Raw genomic sequence first — 14479 nt, forward strand, 5'->3', positions numbered from 1 at the left:
AGGAAGGGCTTGGCCTGAGTGGACATGTCAAAAAGATTAAAGTGCAAGACATTTGAAGAACAGTGGCATCTACTTAGCAAGATAGTCCAACTCCCTCAAATAAAGTGTAATCCTGAGTGGAAGAGGAATTGTAAAAAGGTGAAAAGCGATCCGTGTCTTAACAAGGAAGTCAATAATAACATGACGGTTCTTTTCTGGTGGTATTATCACTGACTGCTAATCCAGATAATGTTTTGGGGACATGGCTTCAAATGCCGCCACGGCAGATGGTGGAATTTAAATCCAATATGAACCTGGAATTAAGAATCTATTGGTGGCAATGAATCCATTGGTCATGGTTGGAAACACCCATATGTTTCATGAATATCGTTTAGGACCGGAAAACACCACCCTTACCTGGTCTGACCGATATGTGACTTCAAACCCAGACATATTGGGTTGACGCTTAACTGCCCTCTGGGCAATTAGAGACGGACAATGACTGCTGTCTAACCAGCGACACCCTCATCCTTTAAGGAATTAAAGAAAAACACTTTAATTGTCAGCAAACAGCTACTAAAAACATAATCAAAATGGCTATGAAGGAAAATGCAGAGAAAACATAAAAAATGATAAAGAACACTTCTCTGAGTAGACAAAAAGTTTAAAAATGCTGAAAGTAAATGTTGGCCTCTGAGAGGATGAAAATGGCGAGGTAATAATGGGAAACTCAGAAATGGCAGAGGTAAAACCAACACTTTCTGTTTTCACAGTGCAAGATAATTTCATCCCAAAATTTAAAGCAACTGCAAAGGATCATGATGGAAGTACTACGATGACGAGGAAGAAGATATTAAATACATTGATAGGATTATAGACAGGTCAGACCCTCAGCCTGCAGTATATCACATTAAAGGATATAAAGCACAGATAGTGGATGTGTTAGTTAGGATATTCAAAAAATCCTTGAATTCTGGAACGGTACCGATGTGTTGGAAAATTAATAATGTAGTACTCGTTACCAAAACAGGAGATAGACAAAAATTCACAAACTGCAGACCAGTGAGTTTAACCTCTGTAGTGGGGAAGTTTCTTCAGTAACCGTCAAGTATGAAATAACTGAACACTTGGAAAACAAAGCTCAATTCACCAGAACAGTTCCATGATGGGCAGGTTGTGCTTGACAAACCTGCTGGAGTTCTTTGAGAATGCAACCAGCAAGGTGGATAATGGGGATGCAACAACTGCTGTTCATCTGAACTTCAGAAGGCATTTGACAAGGTGCTGCATGAAGGACTGATCTAGGCGGTTAGAACCGAGGGGTTAAGGTTAGAGTATTGAATTCGATAGAGGATTGACTGACTAACAGAAAGCAGAGCATCGGGATAAATGGTCTTTCCCTGGCGAACTGAAACTAATGAGGTGCTGCAGGGTTCAGTTCTCAGCCCTCAATTGTTTAGAATCTGTCCAACTGGCCTGGAAGGAGAGACAGAGGGTAGCAACTACATTCCCAAATGGTATTAAACTAGGTGGTAAAACAGGTTGTAATGAGGAGCTAAAGAGTTTACAGATGAATAATGGTAGGGTTAGAAAATGGGGCGGATTTCTATATCTGGCAGATAGTGTTTAATGTGGATAACTGCACAGTTGAATTTCCTACTGCCACTCATAATTTCTATTTTCTTGTGTTGCACCACCTACAGTTCTTTGGATTTTATTCACCGTTGGTGGCTGGGGTTGCAGGAGTCGAGAGGTTTGTTTGAGGGAGATGCAGGTTGCTTTGTGTGTCCGGAACAAGACATTAATGTGGAGAAAAGACCACAGTCAGGCCTTGTTGATTCCCACAGCAGGCCTGGCAACCAGATGGCCTATTCCTGTTCTTACCTCCTGATGTTCAATTGCCTGGAGTAATCCACATGAAAATGTTACAGTCAGACAGACAGTCTGTAATTAATATGCCCATTTCATAATAAAGGGACAAATGGCCACTTAGATCAGAAGTAAAGACTTGGCAATTCTTTTGAGATTTAATGACTATTTGCTGCAACTGCATCTGGGGACTGGGTGATGGGACAACAAAACAGTTCAGCAATGTTGCAAATTTATAGGTTAGATATTGAGTAAAAGTATTATGTTATCAATTCTGTTAGAAAGTGTCTATAATCTATATCTTATGAAAAATGTGTTGAATGTATTGTGGGAGAATACAAAAATTGAATTGGTTAGAAAAGGAAGATGTGAAGTGGATATAAGTCATAGAACATAGAACATTACAGCGCAGTACAGGCCCTTCGGCCCTCGATGTTGCGCCGACCTGCTGTGGTTCTGTTCGCCGAACTGAGAATTTGTGTTGCAGATGTTTCGTCCCCTGTCTAGGTGACATCCTCAGTGCTTGGGAGCCTCCTGTGAAGTGCTTCCTGATCTTTCCTCCGGCATTTATAGTGGTTTGAATCTGCTGCTTCCGGTTGTCAATTCCAGCTGTTACTGACTGGAACTGACAACCGGAAGTGGCAGATTCAAACCACTATAAATGCCCGAGGAAAGATCACAGAAGCGTTTCCCAGGATGGTCCCAAGCACTGAGGATGTCACCTAGACAGGGGACGAAATGTCTGCAACACAAATTCCCAGCTCAGCGAACAGAACCACACTAACGAGCACCCGAGCTACAAATCTTTGCACAAACTTTGGATACCAATCTGAAGCCCATCTAACCTACACTATTCCATGTGCGTCCAAATGCTTGTCCAATGATGACTTAAATGTAAAGTTGACGAATCTACTACCGTTGGAGGCAAATCATTCCATACCCTTACTACTCTTTGAGTAAAGAAACTACCTCTTACAACTGTCCTATATCTATCACCCCTCAATTTAAAGCTTTACCCCCTTGTGCTCGCCATCATCATACTTGGAAAAAGCATCTCTCTGTCCACCTTATCTAACCCTCTGATTACTTTATGTCTCTATTACGTCACCTCTGAACCTTCTTCTCTCCAATGAAAACAGCCTCAAGTCCCTCAGCCTTTCCTCGATACCCTCCTAACTAGGCAATATCCTAGTAAATCTCCTCTGCACCCTTTCCAAAGCTTTCACAGCTTTCTTTTAATGTGGTGACCAGAACTGTACACAATACTCCAAGTGCAGCTGCACCAGAGTTTTGTAAAGCTGCAGCATAGCCTCATAGTTCCATAACTCGATCGCTCTATTAATAAAAGCTAAAACACTGTATGCCTTCTTAACAACCCTGTCAACCTGGGTGGCAACTTTCAAGGATCTGTGTACCTGGACACCGAGATCTCTCTACTCATCTACACAACCAAGAATCTTACCATTAGTCCTTTACATTGCATTATGTTTACTCGAACCAAGGTGAATCACCTCACACTTGTCCACATTAAACTCCATTTGCCACCTCTCAGCCCAGCTCTGCAGCTTATTTATGTCTCTCTGTAACCTACAACATCCTTCGTCACTATCCACAACTCCACCGACCTTCGTTTCATCTGCAAATTTACTAACCCACCCTTCTACGCCCTCGTCCAGGTCGTTTATAAAACTGACGAACAGCAGTGGACCCAACACCGACCCTTGCGGTACCCCACTTGTAACTGGACTCCAGGATGAACATTTCCCATCAACCACCACCCTCTGTCTTCTTTCAGCAGGCCAATTACTGATCCAAACTGCTGTATCTCCCACAATCCCATTCCTTCGCATTTTGTACAATAGCCTACTGTGGGGAACGTTATTGAACGCCTTGCTGAATTTCATATACACCACATCAACCAGTTTGCTTTCATCTAACTGTCTGGTCACCTTCTCAAAAAACTGAATAAGGTTTGTGAGGCACGACCTACCCTTCACAAAATCGTGCTGGCTAATAATCAAATTATTCTTTTCTAGATGATTATCTCGATGATTATAAATCAAATCTCTTATAACCTTTTCCAATACTTTACCAACAACTGAAGTAAGGCTCACTGTTCTAAAATTAGCAGGGTTGTCTCTATTCTCCTTCTTGAACAGGGGAACCACATTTGCTATAATCCTGTCTTCTGGCACTATTTCTGTCGACAATAATGATTTAAAGTTCAATGCCAAAGGCTCGGCAATCTCCTCCCAGACTTCCTAGAGGATCCTAGGATAAATCCCATCCAGCGCAGGGTACTTATCTATTTTCACACTCTGCAGGATTTCTAATGCCTCTTCCTTGTGAACCTCAATCCCACCTAGTCTAGTAGCCTGTAGCTCAGCATTCTCCTCGAAAACACTGTCATTTTCTAGAGTGAATACTGTCAAAAAATAATCATTTAGTGCTTCCCCGATCTCCTCTGACTCCTCACACAACTTCCCACTACAATCCTTGATTGGCCCTAATCTTACTCTCGTCATTCTTTTATTTCTTAAATACCTATAGAAAGCCTTAGGGTTTATCCTGATCGTATCCGCCAACAACTTCTCATGTCTCCTCCTGGCTCTTCTCAGCTCTCTCTCTTTAGGTCTTTTCTGGCTACCTTGTAACCCTCAAGGCCCTAACTGAGCCTTCACATCTCATCTGAACGTAAGCCTTCTTCTTCCTCATGACCAAAGATTTCAGTTCCTTCGTAAACCACGGTTTCCACGCACTATATCTTCCTTCCTGCCTGACAGGTACATACTTATCTCGCACACTCAGGAGCCTTTTGTTGAATAAGCTCCACTTTTCTAACGTGCCCATCCCCAGCAGTTTCCTTGCCCGTCCTATGCTTCCTAAATCTTGCCTAATCGCATCGTAATTGCCTTTCTCCCAGATGTAACTCTTACCCAGTGGTATACACCTATCCCTTTCTATCACTAAAGTAAACATAACAGAATTGTGATTGCTATCACCAAAGTGCTCACTTACTTCCTTTTCTAACACCTGGCCAGGCTCATTACCTAGTACCAAATCTAATGTGGCTTCACCCCTTGTTGGGCTGTCTGCATGCAGTGGTAAGATGCCCTTGTGCCCACTCTGGACAAAAACGGACCCATCTACATTACTCGTACTATAATGATTAGTGGAGTTCCGCAGGGATCAGTTCTGGGCCCTCTGCTGTTTGTAATTTTTATTAATGACTTAGATGAGGGAGTCGAAGGGTGGGTCAGTAAATTTGCAGATGATACAAAGATAGGTGGAGTTGTGGACAGTGAGGAGGGCTGTTGTCGGCTGCAGAGGGACTTAGATATGATGCAGAGCTGGGCTGAGGAGTGGCAGATGGAGTTCAACCCTGCCAAGTGTGAAGTTGTCCATTTTGGAAGAACAAATAAGAATGCGGAATACAGGGTTAATGGTAGGGTTCTTGGTCAGGTGGAGGAACAGAGGGATCTTGGGGTCTATGTACATAGATCTTTGAAGGTTGCCACTCAGGTGGATAGAGTTTGTAAGAAGGCCTATGGAGTATTATCGTTCATTAGCAGAGGGATTGAATTCAAGAGTCGTGAGGTGATGTTGCAGCTGTACAGGACTTTGGTTAGGCCACATTTGGAGTACTGTGTGCAGTTCTGGTCGCCTCACTTTAGGAAAGATGTGGAAGCTTTGGAGAGGGTGCAGAGAAGATTTACCAGGATGTTGCCTGGAATGGAGAGTAGGTCATACGAGGATAGGTTGAGAGTTCTCGGCCTTTTCTCGTTGGAACGGCGAAGGATGAGGGGTGACTTGATAGAGGTTTATAAGATGATCAGAGGAATAGATAGAGTAGACAGTCAGAAACTTTTTCCCGGGTACAACAGAGTGTTACAAGGGGACATAAATTTAAGGTGAAGGGTGGAAGGTATAGGGGAGATGTCAGGGGTGGGTTCTTCACCCAGAGAGTGGTGGGGGCATGGAATGCGCTGCCCGTGGGAGTGGTAGAGTCAGATTCATTGGCGACCTTTAAGCGGCATTTGGATAGGTACATGGATGGGTGCTTAATCTAGGATAGAAGTTCGGCACAACATCGTGGGCCGAAGGGCCTGTTCTGTGCTGTATTGTTCTATGTTCTATGTTCTATGTTCTATTGTGATCCTAGTCAATATTTGGAAAGTTGAAGTGCCTCATGACAACTACCCTGTCTCTCTCATTCCTATCAAGAATCATCTTTACTTTCCTGTCCCCTACATCTCTGGAATTATGTGGAGGCCTATAGAAACTCCCAACAGGATGACATCTCCTTTCCTGTTTCTAACCTCAGCCCATTCTACCTCAGTTGACGATTCCAGAAACATCCTTTCTGCAACTGTAATACTGTCCTTGACTAACAGTGCCACACTGCCCCCTCTTTTACCATCTTCTCTGTTCTTACTGAAACAATTAAATCCTGGAAACTGCAATAACCATTCCTGTCCCAGCTCTTACCTTGTCTCCGAAATGGCCACAACATTGAAGTCACAGGTACCAACCCATGCTGCAAGTTCACCCACTTTATTCCGGGTGCTCCTGGCGTTGAAGTAGACACATTTCAACTTCTTGCTTGGCAGTGCCATCTTGTGTCCCTGAAACTTGATTTTGGACCTCCCTACTCTCAACCTTTTCTATACTTGAACAACAACTTTGGTTCCCATCCGCCTGCTGGATTAGTTTAAGCCCACCTGAATAGCCTTAGCGATTTCCCCTCCCAGGATATTGGTACCCCTCTGGTTCAGATGAAGACCATCCTGTTTGTAGAGGTCTCACCTACACTAGAAAGAGCCCCAGTTATCCAAATATCCAAAACCCTCCCTGCCGCATCATTCCTGTAGCCACGTGTTCAATTCCTCTCGCTCCCTTTTCCTTGCCTCACTAGCACGTGGCACGGGCAACAAACCAGAGACAACAACTCTGTTCGTCCTCGCTCTAAGCTTCCATCCTATCTCCCTGAATTTCTGTCTTAAATCACCACCTCAATTCCTACCTATGTCGTTGGTGCCTATGTGGACTATGACGTGGGGCTGCCCCCCTCCCCTTTCAGGATCCCAAATACACGATCAGAGACATCACGAACCCTGGCACCTTGGAGGCAGCACACCAACCGTGAGTCTCTCTCGTCCCCAGAGAACCTCCTATCTGTCCCCCTAACTATGGAGTCCCCAATGACTACTGCTCTGCTCCTCTTCCCCGTTCCCTTCTGAGCAGCAGGGACAGACTTTGTGCCAGAGCCTTGTGCCTACTGCTTTCCCCTGGTAAGTCGTCCCTCCCAACAGTATCGAAAATGGGATGCTTATTGTTGAGGGGAATTGCCACAGGGGATCCCGGAGCTGCCTGCCGGTTCCCTTTCCATCCCCTGACTGTAACCCATTTGCCTTTTTCTTGTACCTGAGGAGTGACTACCTCCCTGTAACTCCTCTCAATAACTCCATCTGCTTCCCGAATGATCCAAAGTTCATGCTTCTCCAGCTCCAGATCCCTAACGCGGTTTTCGAGGAGCTGGAGTTGGGTGTACTTCCCGCAGATGTAGTCAGCAGGGACACTAGTGGTGACCCTTACATCCCACATTCTGCAGGAGGAACATTCAACTGCCCTCACCTCCATTCCCATTATTCTAACTTCCCAAAGAGTCTGTTAAAAAAAAAGGAAGCAAAAAAACTCGCTACCTTACCAATCTGGCGCACAGAAGGATTTTTTTGGTCAGAGGAGGAGGAGACACTGCCCGGGTAGTGTTTCTGGTAAGGCACCACACAAATATATGACTTCCCAGAAGTCGTTTGCTCCTCCCTCACACCTCTCAGCAAACGGAGGCCCGACTCCCGAGGTAAGTCCCTTTTAAATCTTTATATAGGTCTACGCATGTCAAGGAACGGGCAAATATTGGTCTTTGGATCATAGTTAGGAAAATGTGTCTGTGTATGAGCACAATGACGAGTTGAATGTAAGAACAGTGCATTATTTCAATGAATTTAGTTCAATGAATTATTTCCTTATTATTGAGCCTTCGAGTAAGTGGAAGAGCTACTCTTTGTTTTCCTTGTCTAGACCCCTCATGTTGTTAAACACTTCCATCAGGACCACCTCTCAGCCTTCTTTGCTTAAAAGTAAAATCAAGTAAATCCAGCCTCTCTTCAGTTTGAGTACACTCTTGTCTTGTTACTTCTGAAAGGTATCAATATTAAATTTCATGAGCGATTGATCTGTTCACCCGAACAACAGGTTTATACCATCCTGTAACCTCACACGTTCCTCCTCACTGTGAACCACGAGGTCATCTTTCTGTCATCCACAATATTATTTATCATTCTCTCCAAATTCCATCCCTCCCATTCTCATAATCGTTTATGAAGTTCACAACTAAGCCTTGATTTTCTCCTGTTCTTCAGATGTTGCTCACAGGGAAAGTATTGAGAATTCCATTCACTTGTTTTTCCGATTTTGGTGAATTTACAACGTGACGCAGTTCAGTTCTTTTTCACGAGGGAGCCACAAATTTTATTTTGGAAATGGAACTGGATTCCACTTTTATACTATGCTCCTCTGTATGTTTTAATAATTAAGCTTGCACGTAATTAGCATTGGATTAGGTTTAGATGGCTTTCGCTGCAACATTTGTGTTCCACGTGGACCTGGATAATGTTCTTTGTATCGTTCCCTGCAATAGTCAGAGTTGAAGGAAGTTTCCGTCTCTACGATAGAGATACATTCATAATTTTGTTTGAAAGAGTTGGAGTGATGAGGATAAAGATTCAACTAAATTCTATATTTAGACTCACAGCAGGAGATCGAATCATATCGTCAAGTCCACCTTGATCTGGAAACAAATTATTAAATCATATGCCCACTTTTCTCTATATTGTAAAAACATTTTCAAACTATGTTCTTAGAGCAGCATGGATTTATAGCTGCTCCTGGGATTGCAGGCAATTAAATATTTAATATAGTCTTTTTGCAGTTGATATTATAGTTTATTAATTTAACATAATTGTTTCTATTTTGTTCGATTAACATTCAAAAACATACAAAACAGCAAAAAAACTCACGATTTTCTTTCAAACGAACTTTTTATTAAAAGAGTTTTTTAAGGGCGGTTTACAAAAAAAACGGAAAGTCTATTTTTGTTTTAAAAGGTTTCTTTTATTATACTGCAGAAGTTTTTTTGTTTTGTAAAATTAATTAATTAAAATAAGGAGGTATTCGTTCCTTCCGGAGATTCCTACACATTTTAAGCTCTGGAGAAGACTAGTTTCTTCTCGGATTTTATTGAAGAGGAATATTTTTATTAATTTAATTAGCTAAATGGTTGATTTTGTTTAATTTTTCTACGATTGATACGTATATGTAAATATTTTTACAATTTTAACATTATTGTCTATAGGTAATGAAAAGTAACAGAAGGTGTCGTAAAAAATTCTGTTTTTAGGCATAACAATACTAAGGTCACATATTGGGCACAGAGAGGATGACTGGTAGATTTAGAAAAAAATATTATCCAGCATATCCGTTGTATAGATGTGTGGCTCTCAGGAAAGATAAGAAAGTAGTTCAAAATTCTCCGGTGGCTATTCCTCTATCAAAATGCTTTTCAGCTTTTCAAACAGCTGAAAGGGATTGTCTTTCTGAGGAAAATGGAAGAGCAATCAATTATTGGGCACTTGGAATGATTCTTATGTTCAGCAGCGTTTGAGAAGATTTAGTAGAATTATTGCTTCAGTGGACTTTTCTATCAAGGGCATTAATAGAAGATTCTGTGGCAGTGACCGTTAATTGAGGAGGGTTTGTTGATTTCCCTGTGCGAGGATTAAGAACGTCTCGAAACATTTCAAGCACGTTGTTAAAGGTGAGATTGAATCGAGAAACATTATTGTAGATATTGGCAGGAATGATATTTTTTAGGGAAAAATTAAAGCAGTACAGAGTGAACTTAAGAGGTGAGGTAAAGTATTAATAATAAAACCTTTAAAGCAATTTACTCCCAATGCCAAACCCAACTGGGAAGGAAGAAAAGGTTAACGGAGAAAAACCAATGGCTGAAGAGCTACTGTGTTGTTGAGGGGTTTCGATTTTTGGGAAATTTGAATCTATTTTAGAATAGAAGTGACCTGTTCAGAAAGGAATTTGGTCTAATCTAAACCGGAACGCAGCCAATATCTTAGCAGAGAGATTTCCTCCTTCTATGTAGGGAGACTTTATGTTGATAGAGTTGACAAGGGGGATATTCCAAGTAGAATTATAAATGGTAGGATGGATGGAGAAGTTTAAGAATGTGAGGAGTGCACATCAATTAGAAAAGAAAAACGAGAGAGTCAAAAGTATATAGTACTTCTGAAGCACAAAATTGCATTTATTTCAAAGTGAGTGGTCTCACAGGGGAGGCTAATGAACTCAGGGCATGTTTATTTAATATGGGATCAGGACATCATATGTATGACAGAAAATTGTTTGAGAGATGTTCAACTCGGAAATGGAGTGCTGGGAAATCACAGCAGGTCAGGCAGCATGTGAGGAGCAGGACAATCAATGTCTTGGACAAAAGCCCTTGATCAGGAATGGACTGATGAAGGGCTTTTGCTTGAAGCATCGATTTTCCTGCTCCTTGGATGCTGCCTGACGTGCTGTGATATTCCAGCACCACACTCTCGACTCTAACTTCCACCATCTGCAGTGCTCACTTTCGCCTGAGAGAAGTTCAAGACAGGCAATTCAATGTTCCAGCTGTAAAGTGTCATAGAAAGGATGGAAAATATATACGGAGGTCAGGGAGGGGCGGTCTGCCATTTTTGATTAAGGAATAAATTATTTCCTGAACTGGGGAAGATATTTCTGGAAAAACTATCCAATTAAAATATGCAGGTAGTGTGAAAACTTAGAAAACAAAGTTCACTTTGAACAGATTGCACTAAATGCTCAGTTGTGAAAAACCGTCCAGTGAAAATATATTGATCAAAATTAAAAATAAGAAAAGAAAGAGCACCTTATTTGTATTGTAACGTATGCTCTCCAACAGTAAGAAAGAAATTGAGAAACAAACATGTAGGGAGAACTCGGATATATATAAGCTTAATAAGGTTGTAATAATGAAGGATTTGAATTTTCTTAAAATTGATTGGGACTACAACAGCGTTAAATGGTTGGATGGTGAAGAATTTGTCAAATATGTTCACGAAAATTTTCTTCGTCAATATCCGGATGATTCTAACAGAGAAAGAGAAAAACTAGGCCTTCTTTTGTGCAATAGGCAGGACAAGTGACTGAAGTAAACGTGAGTGAATATTTTGGGCATTGCAATCATAATTGTATTAGTTTCATAATAGTTATGGAAAAGAAAAAGCCTTTCATTAATGTTTTTTTTTAATTGGAGTACCATAAATTTTAATGGCATGGGACAAGGACTTAACATGTTTAAGTGGAGTAGGCTGTCAGCAGGTAAAACAGTGTCTGACAAGTGGGAGGCGTTCAACAGTGTGACGACGGGAGTTGAGAGGCATTATGTTCCTGTTAAAGTGAAGGGAAGATTAAGGAACAATGGACAGCTACAGTTATTGAGCTTTTATTCAAGAATCAAAGAAAACCTTACATTAGATATAGACAACTGTATTCAATTTTATCTCTTAGTCAATATTAAGTGTGTGGGGCATTATTTCGAGAGAAATCAGAAAAACAAAAAGTCGATATGAGATAGCATGGGCAGATAAGGTTAAGGATAATCCAAAGATATTGTGCAACTACATTAACAGCAAGAAAGTAACCATAGAGATGGTTAGGCCTGTCAAAGATCATGAAGGATATCGATGATTTGAACCCTGAAGATGGTGAATAACTCATCCCATTCCTGGTTCCCTCGACAGCAACAAACACACACTATTGCCTGCACCTCACATTCATCCAGCTTGAACTCTATCTGCTATCTGTCAGTCTATTGACCTATTGCATCAAGATTGTTTTGTATTCTTATAAGGCATTCTTCACTGTCCACTGTGCTACCAGTTTTGGTGTCATCCACAAACTTACGAACCATGCCTTCGATATTCTCACGCAAATCATTTAGATAAATGACAAACAAAGAAAACTCCGAACCAACCTCTGTGGAACACTGCTGGGCACAAGCCTTCAGTTCGAAAAGCAACCACCCACCATTACTCTGTTTCCTGCCATTGCACCAATTGAAAGTGCTGGAGAGAAACCCCACAGTTCAGGCAGTATCGGAGTGAAGAAAAATGGAATTAACTTTTTTTAAAATCCAACATAACTTGTTCAAGATAGGTTCATATAAGACTTGATTTGTTAACTCTGTTTCTCTGCCCAGATCCGGTGTCATCTGTTGCATTTCTCCATTATTTTGCATTTGTATTTCAGATTTCCACTATCTCTAATATTTTGCTTTTTCTTGATTGGTCTGGATGTTTGTTATATTTGGACAATATGCTCCATTCCTGTTCCTATCACTTGTGTCAGAGATACAAGTATTACACTGGAGTCTGTTCTTTCTTTAAGTTCTGAAAATAACTGCGCGGATCTCACCAATGTGATTTTGATTTTAAAGGCCTTTTAGAGACAGCTACACTTGATGAATAAGTAGGAATAGTTTATTAATTATGATATTGTCTGTGTGTTTTATGACTAGACTTTTCTCCTCTGTCTCTGAACATTTTAAATACGTTTCACTAAATAATTACAACAAAGATGGTTGTCATGCAGCCCATCCTCACTGTACCAGCTCAGTATGAGCTGTGTCTTCACTCTTACTCTGCTGCAACTCATGTAACCCAACACATTTTATAGTCTGTGTTTCTATTTCTGTACATCCCTTCCCTATATAAACAATCTTAACAGCCTATATAACCTGTGTGTATATATAAAATATAATTATGTACTTCACATTTAAATTGTCCTATTCCATTCACATTGTCGTTTAGCATTCCATGTACCAAAGGTCATCCGTTATCTTGCTCTGCATTGCATTTAATTCCATTTGTCAGAATCAGAGATGGCTTAATACTAGTGACTGGGCGATATTAATGCACTCCCCTCAGGTCTCCTTAGCCACTGGCCGCAGCCCTTTCTGTCTCATAGCCAAAATCATATTCATTCCATCCCTTACTCATTAATTCATGACTTTTAATAGACAAAGTTATTGTACATTGTTATGGACCAGGCCCGACCACTCAAAACATTCTTAAGCACGGAGCCCAATCCGTAATGTTGCCATGTGTTGAAGGTAAGTGTATAGTGGATATACCTAGCGTGAATTAGTTCGGCTGACTGTCTACTTTTAAACAAACAGAATGTATTTGTAAAAATAAGGAATGAAACACAACGAACCGAAAACACTGTACCTGAATAATTCATCCTATCCAAAACTGTCAGGCTACCTCGAATTAAGGATGCTGATCCAAATTACTTGCAACAATCCCAATAAACAAACCCCTGAGTACAAAGTGTAAAAATTACATTAAAAAGCTTATAGTTCACGAAGTAAGAGGACTGAAGGAGGGGGAGAGCGTCCAGTTTCAACAGTGAACGTGACTCTACTGAACTGAACTGACCTGTGCAGCTGGAGAACTGGCCACATCCCCTTGATTACACCAGTTTTTTTTAAAGGCTCGAAAGCCTTCTTCCCGAGGCATTATCTGTTAGGTAAGAAAAAGTCAAAACACCCCCAATGAAGCATTCAAAATTGAGACATGTTGGAACATTTGCTCATTTAGAAACTCTCTGAAAAAAATCAAGGACTACATAATCTTGTAAAGATCCCACCTGTGTGACAACTCCCCCAATATAAAACTGAATCTTGAATATCCAAGATGGTTTCAGTTGTCAAAACTCCCAGAAATAGTAGTTTGAACTCTACAATGAGCATGTGCATTTGTTTATTATAAACATGGAAACATGCACAACTACATCCAGATTCAGTGTGTGGTCCTTCCATCATTGAGTGCCTCCATTTGTCACTCAAGTCTCAACAATGCATTGGAAATCATGTTTTCAAGACCTGCCCCGTGCACAATGTTCAAATTGAATGGCTGTAACAACAGGCTCCAGCTAATTCATCTCGCAGTTTTGTCCTAAAATTTCTCAAAAAGACTCCATTGAGTTATGATCAGTGTAAATGGTTGTCTCCCATACGTTGCTGTTAATATAAACACTGAAATATTGTCAGACCAACACAAAGCTCACAGTCTCTTTCTCAACTGTTGAATATTTCTACTAATGAACATTTAACTTCTTGGAGGAATACCCAGTATGTCTCACTGACTTCTCGGCATCTTCCTGCACGAGCCAAACACCTATATCCACATCATTCGCATTTAAATCCACCTTGAATGGTTTTGCATAATCAGGTGGGTCTGATCGTGCGCAGTGGTTAACGCATATTTCAAATTCCGTCAAATGCCTTCTGACAGTCCTCTGTCCACTGAAACTTCTTGCCTTTCTTTAACAATTCAGTGAGTGGAGCAGTCACACTGCAAAAATGAGGCACAAATATCCGATAAAAACTGACTTAATCCCAGGAACTGCTCATTTTGTCAACAGGATGTGAAATTCCCCAATTACCGTCACTTGTAAATCTCATGGCACCGTTTATCTATGTCCA

This window comes from Chiloscyllium punctatum, chromosome 23 (assembly GCF_047496795.1).
Source record: "Chiloscyllium punctatum isolate Juve2018m chromosome 23, sChiPun1.3, whole genome shotgun sequence".
Taxonomy (NCBI): Eukaryota; Metazoa; Chordata; class Chondrichthyes; order Orectolobiformes; family Hemiscylliidae; genus Chiloscyllium; species Chiloscyllium punctatum.